Source organism: Bos indicus, chromosome 2 (genome assembly GCF_029378745.1).
Source record: "Bos indicus isolate NIAB-ARS_2022 breed Sahiwal x Tharparkar chromosome 2, NIAB-ARS_B.indTharparkar_mat_pri_1.0, whole genome shotgun sequence".
Classification (NCBI taxonomy): Eukaryota; Metazoa; Chordata; class Mammalia; order Artiodactyla; family Bovidae; genus Bos; species Bos indicus.
In genome coordinates this window covers 84210201-84228162 of record NC_091761.1, presented here as the reverse complement: position 1 = coordinate 84228162, position 17962 = coordinate 84210201, and the positions used below count along the sequence as shown (strand labels likewise).

General features: G+C 38.6%; 1 protein-coding gene across 10 annotated transcripts in view; it reads right to left on the bottom strand.

The window, feature by feature from the left end:
• Positions 1-17962, bottom strand: part of SLC39A10 (solute carrier family 39 member 10) — a 163521-nt gene that overhangs the window by 57545 nt on the left and 88014 nt on the right. For 2 of the 10 annotated variants that reach the window (XM_070769623.1, XM_019974264.2), the window contains exon 1: positions 11714-12313. The exons of 6 other annotated variants lie outside the window; for them this stretch is intronic. The gene's annotated coding sequence lies outside the window, so the exon portion shown is untranslated. Of the gene's footprint in view, positions 1-1846; positions 11623-11713; positions 12315-17962 lie in introns of those variants that run through there. 2 more of the 10 variants (XM_019974269.2, XM_070769626.1) reach the window with 2 other exon arrangements.

The window sequence follows — 17962 nt, the reverse complement described above, 5'->3', positions numbered from 1 at the left end:
AATTAGTAAAATCAGTAATGTGCAGTTTCTAGAAACAGACCCATACTTAACCATACCCAAAGATAAATTTACATTTTCTAAAATAATTTAAGGCTCACAAGAACTTGAACTTGTGAAAATAGTTCAGTTTACCCATGTACTCTTTACCCAATTTTCCCCAATGAAAACATTTTACACAAGCACAGTATACTTTCAAAACCAGGAAACTGACATTGATATAACACTGTTAACTAAATTAGAGATCTTATGCTAATTTTACCAGTTTTGCATGCATTCCTAAAAATACCATAACAGAAAATCCATTTTTTAACCAGAGAAAAAAAATCACTTGTAACCAAGAATCTTGCTTAACAAAATATATGATTATACCCAAGGAAAAGGTTAACTAAAACTTTAAAAGGAAGTAATCAGGATTGATAATCTCCATAGTAAGTTCTTCTATAAAGATTTACAAAAATTTTTAATTACAGGCTTTCAATTGTAGTTTTCCTACATAAAATGGCAAAAAATTTTTTCAATTTTCAAGTAAGTAAAACACTTTAATCAAGAACATATCTAAAGTACACTAATCTGTCTATAGGTATTTTGCCTCAAGAAAGATAATGATCTTTATTTCATACAAATGAAAATAGGGTTGTAGAAAGTTTAAGATGAAAAGATTCTTAAGTATAATCAACTAAACACTTTTTTTTTTAATACATGGATATCTAAGACCCAGAAGTATACATACGATTAAAGTGATATTTCAAGTTTATGGCAGTCCCCTGACTTGAAAGTCAGGGGCTCTTTCTGCTACACCAGCGTATCTGTGTATCTTAAAAACCAGAACACTGTGGGATAACTACTAATGCAATCCATCTAAAATATACTACCAAAACATTTTAAAGGGAAAAGAAATGGTCTCTAATATTTACAGTTAGTTTAAAAAAAAGTTTATATCACTATGAGTATGCGTGCTAAGTGTCTGACCCTGCAACCCCGTGGACTGTAGCCTGCCAGGCTCCTCTGTCCATGGGATTCTCCAGGCAAGAATACTAGAGTGGGTTGCCATTTCCTCCTCCAGGGGATCTTCCTGACCCAGGGATTGAATCCACATCTCCTTTGCAGGAGGATTCTTTACCACTGAGACACGGAGGAAGCCCTAATATCACTATATTACTTAACAAAGTGATTGACTGATGTAAGAAAAATAATTCCCAATATGTGGTTCCTGTTACTAGAGAGGCCAACTAAGTATATCCTGTGTATACTTTATTCATTTGTTTAAGAACAAAGCAAACAACTTCTACTCAAGGGGATTTTTTTTTTTAAAGGAAAATGTAGGCCAAATGAAAGAACCAGAAGTTAATGTCTGTCTCAGGTTCTTGACTCTCACACATACAAATACATATATATACAAACTAACAATCAGAGAAAAAATATTATAAGTCACTTAGCAATGTTGTAAAACTAGCTATTTCAATGTTCCAGATTGATATTTTAAAGGTCAATAAGGTGGAAACCAAGAGAGAAATCACTAAAACCCTCAACCTGGATTATAGAAATATATCATGTATTAAGTAAACTTAACATGAAAATCTATTCAATGATATACATGGCACCCTAATTTCAAAGAAGACTTCATTTTTTGGGATAGGTTTCACTATTATGGCAGAAATTTGTTTATATCTTGAATCACATAAATATAATACAACTGGTATATTACTAAATTACTTTAGCAAAATTTATCCATGTAGTCAGACATCAATTTAGTTTCCTTCTATGATTCAACAGCAGTACACACAAAATGCATGAGAAGCAATGAGACTAGAGGTAAAGATCTCAGAAACCTGGTCTTGCCACTTACTAGCTTAAGATTGGAGAAGGCAACGGCACCCCACTCCAGTACTCTTGCCTGGAACATCCCATGGACGGAGGAGCCTGGTAGGCTGTAGTCCATGTGGTCGCAAAGAGTCGGACACGACTGAGCAACTTCACTTTCACTTTTCACTTTCATGCATTGGAGAAGGAAATGGCAACCCACTCCGGCGTTCTTGCCTGGAGAATCCCAGGGACGGCAGAGCCTGGTGGGCTGCCGTCTATGGGGTTGCACAGAGTTGGACATGACTGAAGCAACTTAGCAGCAGAAGCAGTTATAAGATGCTGGGCAAATTACTTAGCCTCTTTATTACACCAGCTATAAAGTGGGGGTTTTAATTCCTGTTCTATTTCACGGTAATTATGAAGACCAAGTAAAATAATGTTTTTAATGTTTTTCCATTTTATTGTAAATGTTTAAATGTTATTTAAGTGCAAGTTATTAATAGTAATATAACTTGGATCTTCCTGGATCCAAGTTTACTTGGTAAACTCCAGGAGTTGGGGATGGACAGGGAGGCCTGGCATGCTACAGTCCATGAGGTCACAAAGAGTCGAACACCACTGAGCGACTGAACTGAACTGAAGTTGGATCCATTTTAAATTCCATTTCTGATATAACCACCCAATGTAATGCACATAGAATAGAATCAGGAGTCAGAAACCTTCATCTCTAGTTCATTGTCACTGTTTCCTCTCGGAAGAACAGGGGAAATAGTCCCTTCATATATCCACCAACTGAATTAATGTATATGAAATGTGTACTCTGTAAAGTTTATTAACCTGAAGTATTACCACTATTTGATGTGGTACGATTACACGTCTTTCACTTAACTTCTAAAAAGTACAGAACCAGAGTGGGAAAAAGGTCCTTTTGCTCTGACTCCTTCCAAAGAATGCTATCAAAAATATTCCGAGAGCATATGCAGTTTTAGTACATCCAAGAACAACTCTTAGATTACAGGAGGCGTCCAACTGAGAAAAAGTTGCAATGAATTACCATGACATACAAGTTTCACTGACTTTATAAAACTTCATGGCATAAAATTACTTCAGTAATGAGTCCTTATCAAGAACACTTAAATCCTCTTAGAGCTTCAAGGTGTCCTTTTTCATTCCCCTACTTTACCTCAGTTTGGAATGTCAATAGAGCTATTACCAAAATAAGCACAATATCTAATATTTACCCTGCAACTCATTTATATGAGAATAGTAGAGGCATGCTAATGGAGCTCAGGCAAAATTCAGAGCTCCTTCTTTTATTTTTCAAGAGACAGAATATAAACATGAGCATTGATCAAATGTACTAGATCAAGCAATTACACATCAAATCTATTATTGTATTCTAAACATTCATGTACAAACCTGCATTTTCTCATTAAATGTTCAAACTATCTGAAGTCTCTGCTTTTCAAGCATTCATTACAGGGAATCTGGAACCATATTGTAGAAAGCAACCTTTGACATTCCTGTGTCTGTTTTGCTGCTTGTGAATACAAAGAACATCCGAGATTTATAAATGTATGAGCTGGCTGACCTTTATTAATCACAAAATATTGTGATGCCTTTTGAAGCTACTAAAATGTTAATAATTTTAGTTAGCCTTTCAATTTAATAAGCTTCAATCTCTTTCCACTACAAATGCATATACACCTACACAACATGTGGTCATAAAGAGGACTTAAAGACAAGGGGCTAACCTTAGGACCTGGATGAGAAACACATGCCTTTTCCTTTCAACTTGCAGAGCTGTGTTCTCTTTCCATTCATCATCCCTGACCGTTGCCTTCATTCTAAGAATAGTTACTGCCACTGCCTCAAATCTTTATTACTCCATTCGTTGTCACTGTTCCTATTTTCCTTTTTCAGCATCTTGTCACTGTTACAAGTCTCCAGTTTTGTACCAACTTACCATTCATAAGCACTGCCCGGTAAAATGATCCTTCCTTTCCATAAGATTAGGGGGAAAAAAAACACAGAATCTCCAAGGCAACATTTTCATAACATTAACATTTTTTGATGCTGCTGACAACACAGACTACTACTTCTCCACCAGGAAAGCTTTCTATGATAAATTTTAGCTGTCCTTACAGTTGTTTGAACAAAGTTAAATGGTTCTGTTCTGCCATTTAGCAGAATCTTACAAAATTATAATTCAAATGTCAAAACTACTTAATTTCTACTAGCAAACACCAATTTCGTTAATCAATTATCAATCCATCTTTATGATCAAGTTCAACCTTCTCCAGTATAAAGAAAACTACACAAAATTCTTAAACAGAGTGTTTTAGGGCACATTCTCTGTCTTAAAGAATCACATTCAGATACACAGACTGGGGTAGATTTTGTGATATATAGACATTTAGAAAAAGAAAAAATAAGAAAATTATTAATGCCGGGGGAAAAAAAGTTGTGCAGGGTAAGTACCAGTTTGCAGCTGCAGATAACCTTTATAGCCATAAAAATATAACACTACTGTTCTAAACCAGAATTACAATATAACTGTACTGAAAAACTGGGATATAGGAAATGAGAGGGTTCGTGGAGAGGTGGGAAGAGTGCTAAATCCAAAGCAGACAATGACTAAAATTGAAAATCAACAAGCTGTGAATATATTGGAGACATGGCAGTGAACAGCAAAACAACTAAGAAACCAAAAGAGTTCTTTATATCTCTAGGCAGAATGTAAAAGACAGAGAACTGATTTTTTTCTTTCCCCAACCTTAATTTCATAGAACTATTTCTTTAAACTATATTCATGTATAATTCTGACTGAAAAAACTAAAATCCAGCAATTATAAATCTTAGTTTCTGTTGAACAAAGTCACATTGTGTCACATGTGGAGGAAAGTAAATTACAGTTTCAAGATTTCACAAGCATTTGTTTATAGAGTTTTAATCACATTATATAATCATTTTAACTTCAATTTGTGCTACTGTTTTTAGTTACCTGCTTGGTTGGATAAGTCCAAGATATGGGGAAAGACCACAAAATTCTGAATACTTTTCAGGCAGGTCTTGTTACATACTTTCAAATTGTTTTCTAGACAAATTAAATTTGGTTATACTGCCACCAGCTGTATGGTCATAGTATTCTCATTAGTTGCTACTATTAATTTTGGAACAGGTAAAATTCCCAGGTGGCAGAGGGGTAAAGAATTAGCCTGCCAATGCAGGAGATGCAAAAGAAGGAAGCATATTTGATCCCTGGGTCAGGAAGAACCCCTGGAGAAGGAAACAGCAACGCACTCCAATATTCTTCCCTGGAAAATCCCATGGACAGAGCCTAGCACACTACAGTCCATGGGGTTGTAAAAGACTGAACACACACACAATACAAAATTACCTTATTCTTATTTACATTTTCAAATTATTCCTGGTGTCTCAATATTTTTATAAACATGCACGAACTTTGTATGTAACATTACCAAGTCATATTTTCTGCAGAAAACATCTTCGATTCTGTCCAATGCCTTTTTACTTTGATTACAATATTTTCTCTTTCATGGATAGATGTGTTTCCATGTACATGCACTGATGTCTATAATTTATTTTTTCAATTTCTTTATGACTTCTCAATTTAAGAAGTTTTTTTTTTCCTCCCTATATTTAATATTGTTTTCTTTAAAAAAAAAAAAAAAGCCGTAATTAAAATTAACATGACCCATAACATCCATTTCTTTTTTAGGGAAAATAAAACAACTGCTGAACCAACAAACAGTAGTCTTTTATCTGTTCACTAAGGAAGTTTACATTTTAGCCTTAATAAAACTTTCAAGTATGTGTGTTTAAGCAGAAATCTTCAGAGGAAAAGCTCTAAACATGTTTATATACAAATCATAAATTATATTGTAGATAATATTATATTTACGATGCACTTAAACATTTTTTCTTAAAATCTCTTTCAGTGATTTGATTTAGTGGATTTCCTTCTTCAGTTCTTTTTTTAAATTAATGATTATTTTCTCGAAAATAAACTTACTTATGCCGGTTGTTGTTGTTGCTATATATATCAAATAATTCACCTTACTTGAAAAAATAAGAGTATGCTAATCTAAAACAAAAATCTTAACATATATATTCTAAACATTAACAAGTTATGAAGTCAGTTGAAATTCTACATTAAACAAGGTCCATGGGAATAGAAAACATAATCCTGTTGCTTTGCAACATACATTATATATAATACATGGTATCTGTTCTCAATTTTGTTGTAATTATGCATACAATTATGTAATAATTACATTATAATTACATAAAATGTATTTCAAATATTACACTTTTACTGACCTCACTGATTTGCAAAGTAATAACATATCATATCTTACTCTAAATATCTTGATACAGTACATAAATCAATCTTTCCTTCATCATGAGGCTATGTTCTTCTACAACAAAGCACAAAGTATACTTATTCACATGTAAACAGAATAAAATAATGATTCACCTTCATGGCTGTATGAAATGTTAATGCAAAATCATGTGATAGCTTCTCTTTCGGCAGTAAAACATATATTATAAAGGGTAAATATAAACCATAACAGTTGTTGTTTAGTCACTAAGTCATGTCTGACTCTGGGACTCCATGGACTATAGCCTATCAGGCTGCTCTGTCCATGGGATTTCCCAGGCAAGAATTCTGGAGTGGGTTACCGTTTCCCTCTCCAGGAGATCTTCCCAATACAGGGACTGAACTCCCTTCTCCTGCATTGGCAGGCGGATTCTTTACCACTGAGCCACCAGGAAAGTCTATAAATATAAAATCACAAAATCATATACGACTAACTCTTCCAAGACACCTGCTTCTTGGAAGAAAAGCTATGATTAACCCAGATAGCATATTAAAAAGCAAAGATATTGACAACAAAGGTCCATCTAGTCAAACCTATGGTTTTTCTAGAAGTCACATATGGATGTGAGAGTTGCACCATAAAGCTGAGCGCTGAAAAACTGATGCTTCTGAACTGAGGTGTTGGAGAAGACTCTTAAGGCTCCCTTGTACTGCTAACAGATCAAACCAGTCCATCCTAAAGGAAATCAGTCCTGAATATTCATTGGAAGGACTGATGCTGAAGCTCCAATACTTTGGCCACCTGATGCAAAGAACTGACTCACTGGAAAAGACCCTGCTTCAGGGAAAGATTGAAGGCAGGAGGAGAAGGGGACGACAGAGGATGAGATGGTTGGATGGCATCACCAACTCGACGGACATGAGATTGAACAAGTTCCAGGAGTTGGTGATGGACAGGGAAGCCTGGCATGCTGCAGTCCGTGGGGTTGCAAAGAGTCAGACATGACTGAGTGACTGAACTGAAAAATCTGAAACCATCATCCCATTCAATAATACCTTTTCACATGAAAAATCTAATACTAAAAATCTATTAAGAGTTTGACACTGTTATGTTCTATGATGTGCTGACAATAAATTATTGTGTTCTGAATATTAAACATGGTCTCTTAAACAGCTGAAAATAATTTCAATAATGCTATTGTTAATTAAACTTTACAATTTCAGTTAAAAATTGCCTCATATTTACTGACACACTTGAATATTCTGGCTATAGTAAATATTTGTTATGAATATTTGCTTATATATTTTGCTTATTTTGGAAAAACCTGTTTTGTGTGTGTGTGGTCTATTTAGAGAACTTACAGAAAATGAAAATGAAAAAAGTAGTTTGGAATACGGATAACTGGTATAACTTGACATTTTAATATAAGAGTTTACATAAATGACTACATGAAATCTTATGGTTATTAAAGGTCCTTGAGACTATTTTTCAAATGTCATTCTATAAAAGTCAAAGTTCCAAAAAACTTGAACTAAAAAATAAAGGCTATGTGATTTTAACATTTTCAGTACAGTGGAGGCAATACAGTTATATGGGACTAAGTTAAAAGAAGAAACCCAGAAGAAAGCAGAAGAAACCCAGACTGAAGTAACTGCTACTATTCATATACAAAGTTAATCTCAAAGATACATATTTAACATACAGCCCTCTTTCTGTCTGAAAAATTCCTCCAACATAATTTGCAAGAAAACAAGGACTTATACTGTTCAATCTCCATTCAAACTCACCCTCTATTTGAAACATTAGGATGAAAAGCAATAGCTTTTTAACAGTTCAAAATGACTCATAGCAACATTAACCAGCTGGAGGAAATCTCAAAGTAAACTATGTAAGTAGCACTAAAGAATCTAATTGCAACTTGAGTTTTGTTTTAGGGAAAGGTAAAGATGAAGGGAATGAAAACTTCAAGGGGAATCAAACACTAGGGGGCAGCATCAAACTGTTAGGACAAACCCGAACTCTTCAAACAGCTAAAGTTAGTATATTTTTAATAAGAATTACTGGTAATGAAAGATGACCTTATAGGTTATAAACCTGTTATAAAGCAAAATAACTAGCTGTTTTGATCACCTATACCTCTTTTCCATTTCCTACTGTATACTCTTTTGTAACTTGTAAGTTTAAAATACTACTAGTGATAGTCCTTTTTTGATATATACATACAAAAACATTTCCATTCTTGAGATAGCCACTACACAGATAAGGGCTGACATATAAAAATCCAAAGTATTTCCTTTGATTAGTACTGAATTTAAATTTTGTATCACTCAATTAACATTTTTAATTTGATTAAAGAGTTTTGTACATTCACTAGATAAGTTTTGTACATTCACTGTCACAAGTACTATTTGACAAAAAGCTATGGAGTATGTGCCCCTCAAGGAATTTAGTTTGGCAGAAAAAAGACATATGTAATTATAAGTTAGTAAATACAAAATAAGAAATTCTATGGATTATTACATATGAATAATAGAATAACAATTGTATCCTCTTCAGCAGCCCAGTAGAAACCATTAAACCTCATTCTGGAATCAAGATAAAAAGTAGTCCTTCAACCACTAATGAACTGTAAGATTTGTATGTAGAAAAGAAGGTAAAATGAATCATCTGTAGCCCTTTGATTCATTACATCATTTAAAGGTCACAGTAAACCATGAGATAGATTTTTCTGGTACTTCCAAGTTCACAGATAAAAGATTAAGATAAAGAAATTTGCTCAAGGCAACCAAACTAGTTAATAATGGATCAGTTTTGAACTTTAAGTCTCACTCCAAGCCCTACATTCTCTCCAATAGTGGCCAAAACAAGGGTCGAGGAAGTGGGGTAATAGAATGGTAACAACATAATTCTCTTTTAATTAAAAGTAAATAATCATTCCTGTTGTTGAATAATTACCCTTGTTATAACACCTATACCCTATATTCTTCATGCTGCTGCTGCTGCTAAGTCGCTTCAGTCGTGTCCGACTCTGTGTGACCCCACAGACAGTAGCCCACCAGGCTCCCCCATCCCTGGGATTCTCCAGGCAAGAACACTGGAGTGGGTTGCCATTTCCTTCTCCAATGCATGAATAAATCTGTTTAAAAATGAAAAGAAAACACCACTTAGAGAAGTACCTGCATACCAAACTGGAGGCCTCCTAAAAATGGCTTCAAATCAAGTGCTCAAAAAAGTGGAGGAAGTGTGTTGACTTTTAAGCTGTTAGTGGAATACAAATTAACATGAAGAATAAGTAAAGGCTGTTGTTTAATGGATAAGTTGTGTCCCGCTCTCTGTGACCCCATGGACTGTAGCCTGTCAGACTCCTCTGTCCATAGGATTTCCCAGGCAAAAATACTGGAGTGGGTTGCCATTTCCTTCTCCAGGGTATCTTCCTGACCGAGGGGTCAAACCCTTGTCTCCTGCATTGGCAGCCAATTTCTTCATCGCTGATCTACCTGGGAAGCAAAAAGTTATCAGGTGATATATTGACGTCGCCTCATAACTAACCACTCCTTCTAAAGTAGCACAAATTACCCAGGGGTTATTAACCAGGGAGCTGTATATAAAATTCAGGTTTGAGAATCTGGATGCGGAAGAAGGATATATTGTAAAGTAACCTTAGTTATCCCTTCAGTTATAAATATAGGCCAAAAAAAAAAAAAATCGGTTAATTTGCAGCACCTGACACTACTAATATAAATCATTCAAATTAAATTCTACATTTACAGTCCTCACTAGTTTGAAATTAGGCATTATGACCTGCCATTACTCTTGATATTTAATGCTTTACTAAAGCATGAATTCACCATTAATATTTAAAATGTTGGTAATTATATTTCAGTACAACTGGATTCTCCGGAATCTTATGTATTCCGTATACTTAAAATCACCATTCTGAACTTCACCATACAAAAGTTTAAAAGCTCCTCCAGTACATCATTCTTTTCTTCTAATCACTCATCACTGATAATACATTGATAATCCTCTTTCAAGTATTTAGTGCAGGTAGGGATGTGAGATAACTGGTATGGACCCAAGGTCTAGAACAAGAGACTGACTCAAGATGACTTAACATCTGCAGAATTAAGTCCTAACAAAAAACAGCACACAAGAATCTTCAGGCTTTCAATTGAATTACTACAATCAACTACATTTTAAATCTCCAGTTTTTCCAATATATTACTTGCTAGTTCTCAATTAGGTAAATTTAGATACCCGTCTAAAAAAAAAAAAAACACACACACACACAAAAGGAACGTAAACTTGTCTCTTGCTCGTTTTGCTCCATCAAGAATGACTCAGTTCCTAGGTGAAACTAGAGAACTGAACGGCGTAAAAGACTTTAAAAAAAAGTCCACAGTATAACCTACCATCTTTTTAAATTATGTGCTTTAATGTTACTTTATTACTTAAAACAGGGATCTGAGCGAGGGACACTTCCAACTGAGGGCCGCGGATCCTGCGGAGATCTCTCTTCCTTGTGCCCGGCTCATAAAGACAGCCATGTGGACAGGCTCCCTCCCACGTGAACAGTTCTTTAGAGAAGCCACAGGAAGCCACATGTCGCCTGCGCCCTCACCAGGCCTGGGCACTCGGGGATCCCAAGGGAGAAGCAAGGAGTTCAGCAGATCCCTGGACCCGTAGAGGGGGCTACGAAGGTTCCCCGACGTAGTGCAGCCTGGTGGGCCCCCTAAGGTTCTCCGCCAAAGGGCTTTCACGAACAAAGCCCAGGCAGCCGCGCCACCTCCCGGCTCACCCGGCCTCGCCCACCGACCCAGCCCCACCCGAGCCCTCAGCTTCAGGGACCCCAGCTGGCTTCAGTATCAACTCCCCCGCGCCCCGCCTCGGCTTTTCGGTTGGTCGGGGAGAAAGTAAGCCCCCACGAGGCCTCCCGCGGTAGGAGCAGAGGCGCCACCGTCCGTTAGCCAGCCGGGCCGGAACAGCGGCGCCCAGGCTCCCTCCCGGGGATCCCGGTGACACACAGGAGGGGAGCACGCGAGGGGAAGAATCGGGGGCGTTCGCCGCCGCCTGTCTCCAAGCCCCTCCGAGACCGGACTGCGGACCCTCCCATTCTCGGGCCAACGCGTCCCTGCCTCCACCGGCCACGCCAACCTCGGCCCCTAACCGGCCGCGCGCAGCCCCCCAACCGCCGCCGCCTGCTCAGCGGTGACTCCCCCTCTCCCCGCACGGCTCCCCAGCCTCGGCAGGAGGCTGACTCCGGCGCGGGTGCCGCACGCGGGGCGGAGGCTCCCCGATCGCTAACCCGGCAGCAGCCCAGAGCGCACACGAGGAGCGGCGGTGCCCCACGCGCAGCCCACCGCGCGCTCTGCCCGGCTCGCCGCCGCCGCCGACTGCAGCAGCTGCGGGAAGCCCAGCGCCCCGATCCCCGAAGGACTCAGCCCCGACTCCCCGGTTCCTGTCTCCCTTTCTACCCCCCCGCCGTCCCGGGACTCGCAGTCTCCGCCGCGCACGGGGCCGGTTCTGGGGGAGGGAATGTAAACAAATCGGGGTTTTATAGTTACCTCACACTCGAGTGCCGTGTGCATCTCCTCTCCGCTCGGTACCAAACCCCGGCTGCACCAAATCGTGTATTCACCAAAGCCGCCTGCGCCAACTGCGTCGCGGAGACCCGCGCGTCGGACACCACGCTACGCTAGCGGCGTACACAGCCCACTCAAGTCCTTGCGCAGCCGCACCCCGTCCGCCTATGGGCGCTACGCTCCGGGCGTACACGCACCACCCAGCCATTCACTTCGAATAACGCAAATAGCGTAGGGGAACTGCCCCACTCGAGGATTCCACACGGACCGTGAGAGCAATAGGAAATTCGAGTCTACGCAAACTGCGGAGCTCCGCGGCTCCGCGCTAGTTTTGTTCCAAGAAAAGACGCCGCGGGGGAGTTGAGAAGGCTTCTCACGCATGCGTGGAGCGACCATTTACCCTCGCCTTTTCCCCGGGCTTTGCATGTCGGTTGCTGCCGCCCGCGGGAGGCGGACGAGTAAGGGAAGCTCTGAACGAAAACGCTTCAGCCAGGTTTCAGATTGATAAATTAAAATGTTTATCTGTACAGGAGTTAAACATCTACGTTAATTTAACCCTTCCCCTTTATTAAACTAACCTTTCAATCTCCGAGGGGAAAAAGGAACTAATACTATTTAGTGCTAAATGCGAGGTATTTTGCATAGTTCTCCCACCCCCACCTCCCAGTTTATTCTAAAGAGCACTTCCTGTGGGCCTTCCAAGCCTAAAAGAAAAAGTTGAATCCAGAGAGCTTGTCACCCACGTAGAGGAATTCTCGAGGCTTCTGACAACTTTCTAACCTCTTCCATTACCTCCCACTGCTTAATCGATTATTCTTAACACCCAATAGGAAAACCTCCGGATTCAGCCAAGGAATTCCAAGGACTCCTGATCATGTGCTCATTCTTGCTCCCATTGATTTGCTCACACCATACTTGACATGTGAATTGTTTCCTCCCCTCTTCAGGAGCAATTCACAGCCGGTACTTTCTTAAAAGGTGGCTGCCTTTACTCCATTACCCTGCTTTTTGGCATTTGATCTTCATGGTGAGACTTATCTATTCTGTCTGGTGTGTCTGATTCTGTATCCAGCCAGAGAGTTACAGGAATGCCTTACTGATATCTACCAGAGTGCATAAAACCATGATCAATAGTAATAGCAAGATTTACTCTGTGGCAAGTATTTCCTGTTTGCTCTACATGTGTATTAGTTTCATCCTCATAACACAAAGAAGTAGGTATTATCCTGCCCCAGGAAACTGAGACACGAGTAACTTGCCTAAGACCACTGAACAGGTAGGGAGGAGAGTTGAGATCCAAACCCAGTTAGGACTACATATTCTGGTATTCTGTATATTTAATGGAGGAAGATTGTTTTGTTTTTGTTTTGTGTCCCTATAAACAGTATCTTTTAGGTGCTCAGTAAAGGCCTACTGACTGCCAGGATACTCAGCTTCTCATATCCCTTTGTTTCTTTGAAAAAGCCAACCCATTGACCACCTCACTCCTGCAGGTTTTCACTGTTGCTCTTAGGGAAAGGGAGAAGTCCTGAGGTTTAAAGAGATCAAGTCTGAGTACTAGCTTCAGGTCTCACCATTGTCACTAACTGTGGGAGGCAATGGCCATGGTCCTCAGATTCATGGATAAATTAAAGGAATTGGTCTAAATTTATTCCGAAGTCTTTAGAGTTTATAAAATCAGAACAAAAGTCTTTAGGTTTCATAAAATCAATATAGAGTACTTCTTTTGGGTTCAGAGCATAAAAAGCTTCCAAATTATCTATCCTGATATTTTAAGGCTATAGTTATTTTATTGAACATATTATTTCAGGAACTTTAAAGTATATGCAATATCTTTCTCCTAAGTTTCCATAAGGTAGAGCACTTACATTCCTGATATTAATATTTTAAGGTACTTACACCTTCACTGCTTTCTAAAAAGATCCAGAGATCAAATTGCCAACATCCACTGGATCATCGAAAAAGCAAGAGAGTTCCAGAAAAACATCTATTTCTGCTTTATTGACTATGCCAAAGCCTTTGACTGTGTGGATCACAATAAACTGGGGAAAATCCTGAAAGAGATGGGAATACCAGACCACCTGACCTGCCTCTCGAGAAACCTGTATGCAGGTCAGGAAGCAACAGTTAGAACTGGACATGGAACAACAGACTGGTTGCTGGGGTACGTCAAGGCTGTATATTGTCACCCTGCTTATCTAACTTCTATGCAGAGTACATCATGAGAAACACTGGGCTGGAAGAAGCACAAGCTGGAATCAAGATTGCTGGGAGAAATATCAATCACCTCAGATATGCAGATGACACCACCCTTATGGCAGAAAGCGAAGAAGAACTAAAGAGCCTGTTGATGAAAGTGAAAGAGGAGAGTGCAAAAGTTGGCTTAAGACTCAACATTCAGAAAACGAAGATCATGGCATCCGGTCCCATCACTTCATGGCAAATAGACGGGGAAACAGTGGAAACAGTGGCTGACTTTTTTTTTTTTTTTGGCTACAAAATCACTGCAGATGGTGATTGCAGCCATGAAATTAAAAGACGCTTACTCCTTGGAAAGAAGTTATGACCAACCTATACAGCATATTAAAAAGCAGAGACATTACTTTGCCAACAAAGGTTCGTCTAGTCAAGGCTATGGTTTTTCCTGTGGTCATATATGGATGTGAAAGTTGGACTATAAAAAAAGCTGAGCACCGAAGAATTGATGCTTTTGAACTGTGGTGTTGAAGAAGACTCTTGAGAGTCCCTTGGACTGCAAGGAGATCCAACCAGTCCACCCTAAAGGAGATCAGTCCTGGGTGTTCATTGGAAGGACTGATGTTGAAGCTGACACTCCAATACTTTCACCACCTGATGCGAAGAGCTGACTCATTTGAAAAGACTGTGATGCTGGGAAAGACTGAGGGCAGGAAGAGAAGGAGACGACAGAGGATGAGATGGTTGGATGGCATCACTAACTCAATGAACATGAGTTTGGGTAAACTCTGGGAGTTGGTGATGGACAGGGAGGCCTGGCATGCTGCAGTTCATGGGCTTGAAAAGAGTTGGATACAACTGAGTGACTGAACTGAACTGAACTCTGCATAGAATTAAATAAGCAGAGTGACAATGTATACCCTTGACCTACTCCTTTTCCTATTTGGAACTAGTCTGTTGTTCCATGTCCAGTTCGAACTGTTGCTTCCTGACCTGCATATAGGTTTCTCAAGAGGCAGGTCAGGTGGTCTGGTATTCCCATCTCTTTCAGGATTTTCCCCAGTTTATTGTGATCCACACAGTCAAAGGCTTTGGCATAGTCAATAAAGCAGAAGTAGATGTTTTTCTGGAACTCTCTTGCTGTTTCAATGATCCAATGGATTTTGCCAATTATGTATTTACAAGACTAATAATATCCAGCTGGTACACACAGGTACAGAGGACCGTTGACCAAATATACAAGTTACTCAATAACAGCTACAGCTGAATTGAATTCCACCATGATACTCATCCCTATTCCAGCCCTTTCTCTCAGGATTCCCTAGACGTCCCACATTTTAGAAACTATAGAGTTAATGCCTGGCTAAGAAAGACTTCTATTTTAATTGGTAAGTCTTTATGCTCTATTAATTTTATGTATTTTAAATATCATCTCACTCAGACATTCATATATGCTCAAGTATCAGCATATTGATTAGGGCAGGAGTTAGAGGAAAATTACTATGTAGGATAAATGACTGAGTTGCAAACCAGTATATTGCTTTCCCTGTTGGGAAAAGCAATCTCAGACAGTGATGTGTAGGCTTACTCAAAATCATCTGCTAAGGTAAACAATGAGAAGTGCAGCAAAATATCACTATAATGTTTTATTTTAATCAGTTGCATATTCATATCAGTTTTAGGGAAAGGAATTTCTAATATGTTAGAATCATGGAACTTTCTGAAAGGTCAGACTTTTTTTTTTTGCAGTTATCTCATTTGATTCATAAAGAAGCTCAACTGAACTATAAAAACAGTTTAGATGATTTGCAATATGTGGGGGGAAGAGAAAGTATTGAATTGTGTGTAAATGGTTGATCCTCATTTGCTTTGCTTCAGTCACAATTTTATTTCACATATCTAAAATTTCAAGCATGACCAATCTACCTTTGTGAAGCAAGAGATAATAAATCCAATGGCTTTTTTTGCACCTCAGAGGGTTAGAAAAGAACCAGCTACAATAAATAAAGAAAATAAGAACCATGCTTCATACCTCAATTTTTAGCTGTGAATAAAGAAAATCTGTCATAAAACTTTTTTCCCCCTCTAGTAGAGGAGAAAATTGACAACATACACAACAAAATTAAGAGCCTTTAATTAAATTTATTAAAAATGTGAGTGCTTCTAAGAAATTAAGCCTTTCAAACTCAACAATTCTTTCCATGAATCAAAATTAGTAATAATCAAAGATAACATAAACTCCTTAAATCCATATTCAGTTTAAACTGATTTTTACATGACCAAAAATGTTTGGTTCAGACAAGTTTATACCTGAGAAGGAAGACTAAATTATATTGGTATATAGCCCTGATGTGGAGAACACTAAGTACTAGGAATAGGTGTTAAGGAATTGGGAAAAGAAGATCTCAGGAATATGTTCTAAATCTAGACTCAAAATTAACAACTGCTTATTCAGTTTTAGAGACTCCACATTTTAGCCTGGAAATTAAGGCTTCAGCTTTAGATCTAAAGCCAGAGAAATATAAAAGGTATATTTCCCTCCTTGTTCTTTAAGGCCTGTAACATTCTGTGACACTAAACATGTCAACGCTAGGGTCAGGATGGGAATTGAGGCCTGGGGGGTCATCTTTTTCTGATCCCTTGAGGAATTATGGCTCTATCTCATCTAAAGCCTTGCCATTCCTAAAGGGAAGATAAACAGACCCTCAGAACTTACATGGAAATTCTCAGAGAGAAACACAGAAGCCCTGTGTCTCTTTCTGAAAAGCAGGACTTATGAAATAGAGAAGGCCATCCTCTTCCAGAGAGCCCACCACTTTGAAAGGGTACACAAAGGCAGAGGGAAAGGCACCAGGGAGAAAGGCACCCTAGTGAGAAACACATTTGATTGACATGCCTGGCAAGTGAGGTCATTTTAAGCTGGTAGGTTAATTCAATAAAATCAGTTTCAAGTTCTCTGCAGAAATAAAAATAGATTAGAGAAATGAAACAAAACGACAAGTCAAGCAACTCACCCAGCCAGGGTAGAAAATTAGGTTAAAAAATTTTTTTTTCTTTTATATGGTTTGCCTAGGTAATGCTAACAATAGACTTGCCAGATCCCTTAGTTTTAATTCACTGTGATACAAACAAAAGACCCTTAACATTAGATATCCCTACTGGGAGAAAGACAATAATGTAGAAGCTTAGAACCTCTGATTTCAGCCTCTGATTTGCGGTGACAAATCCTTTCAAAATAGGAATGAGACCTAGCCTAGGAGAAAGGGGAAGACCCACTCAGAAGAATAAACAAAAGCAAGAAGCTCAGTGCTAGAGCAAGGATATCAGGCCAATAACAGATTTGACCATGTGACAATGATGGAAAAGCTTCTCCCTCAAACCTACTCTATGGTCCTCACCAACCCCGGAATTCCACATTTAGAACTTCGTTCCTGGGCCTTGAAACCAAAGAGACTTTGAGGGAAGTTTACTACCATTTTATTACTTATCTAGTGAGAACATACTTTTTAAGGTCTTTACTGAAGAGAAAGTTTTTAAGAAGGGAGGAAATTTGATTATCCAGATTCTTATGGGTAGTGTGGTATAAAAAGCACAGGAGGAAAAACAGACATACTGCCAACTTCTCAATCTTGCTTCTAGCTACCTTGCTCACTCACAGAATACTAAAAAGAAGAAAAACAGAAGGCTTGGTAAGCAGCCCCTTGTACCAACCAAGGAGACCTAGAGACCAACAGATAGTCATCTTGAAATTCCAGGAGCACAGTGGAAATCAACTTTCCAAACCTTAACTCTTATTCCAAAGGAATATGTATTTATCATGTAACATAAATAGCCACATTAATATTACAGTAAATCTGTAATATTTTTTAAAAAAGCAATTTTTTTTATTATAGACTTTTTATCCACATGAATGTTAAAGAAACTACAACAGTTAAATACCATTTTTGATAACATGATTATATTCTTAATTACACTCAATATTAGACTGTAAAATATTTCCAGAGGAATACAATCTTCATTCATACAGCAGGCAAA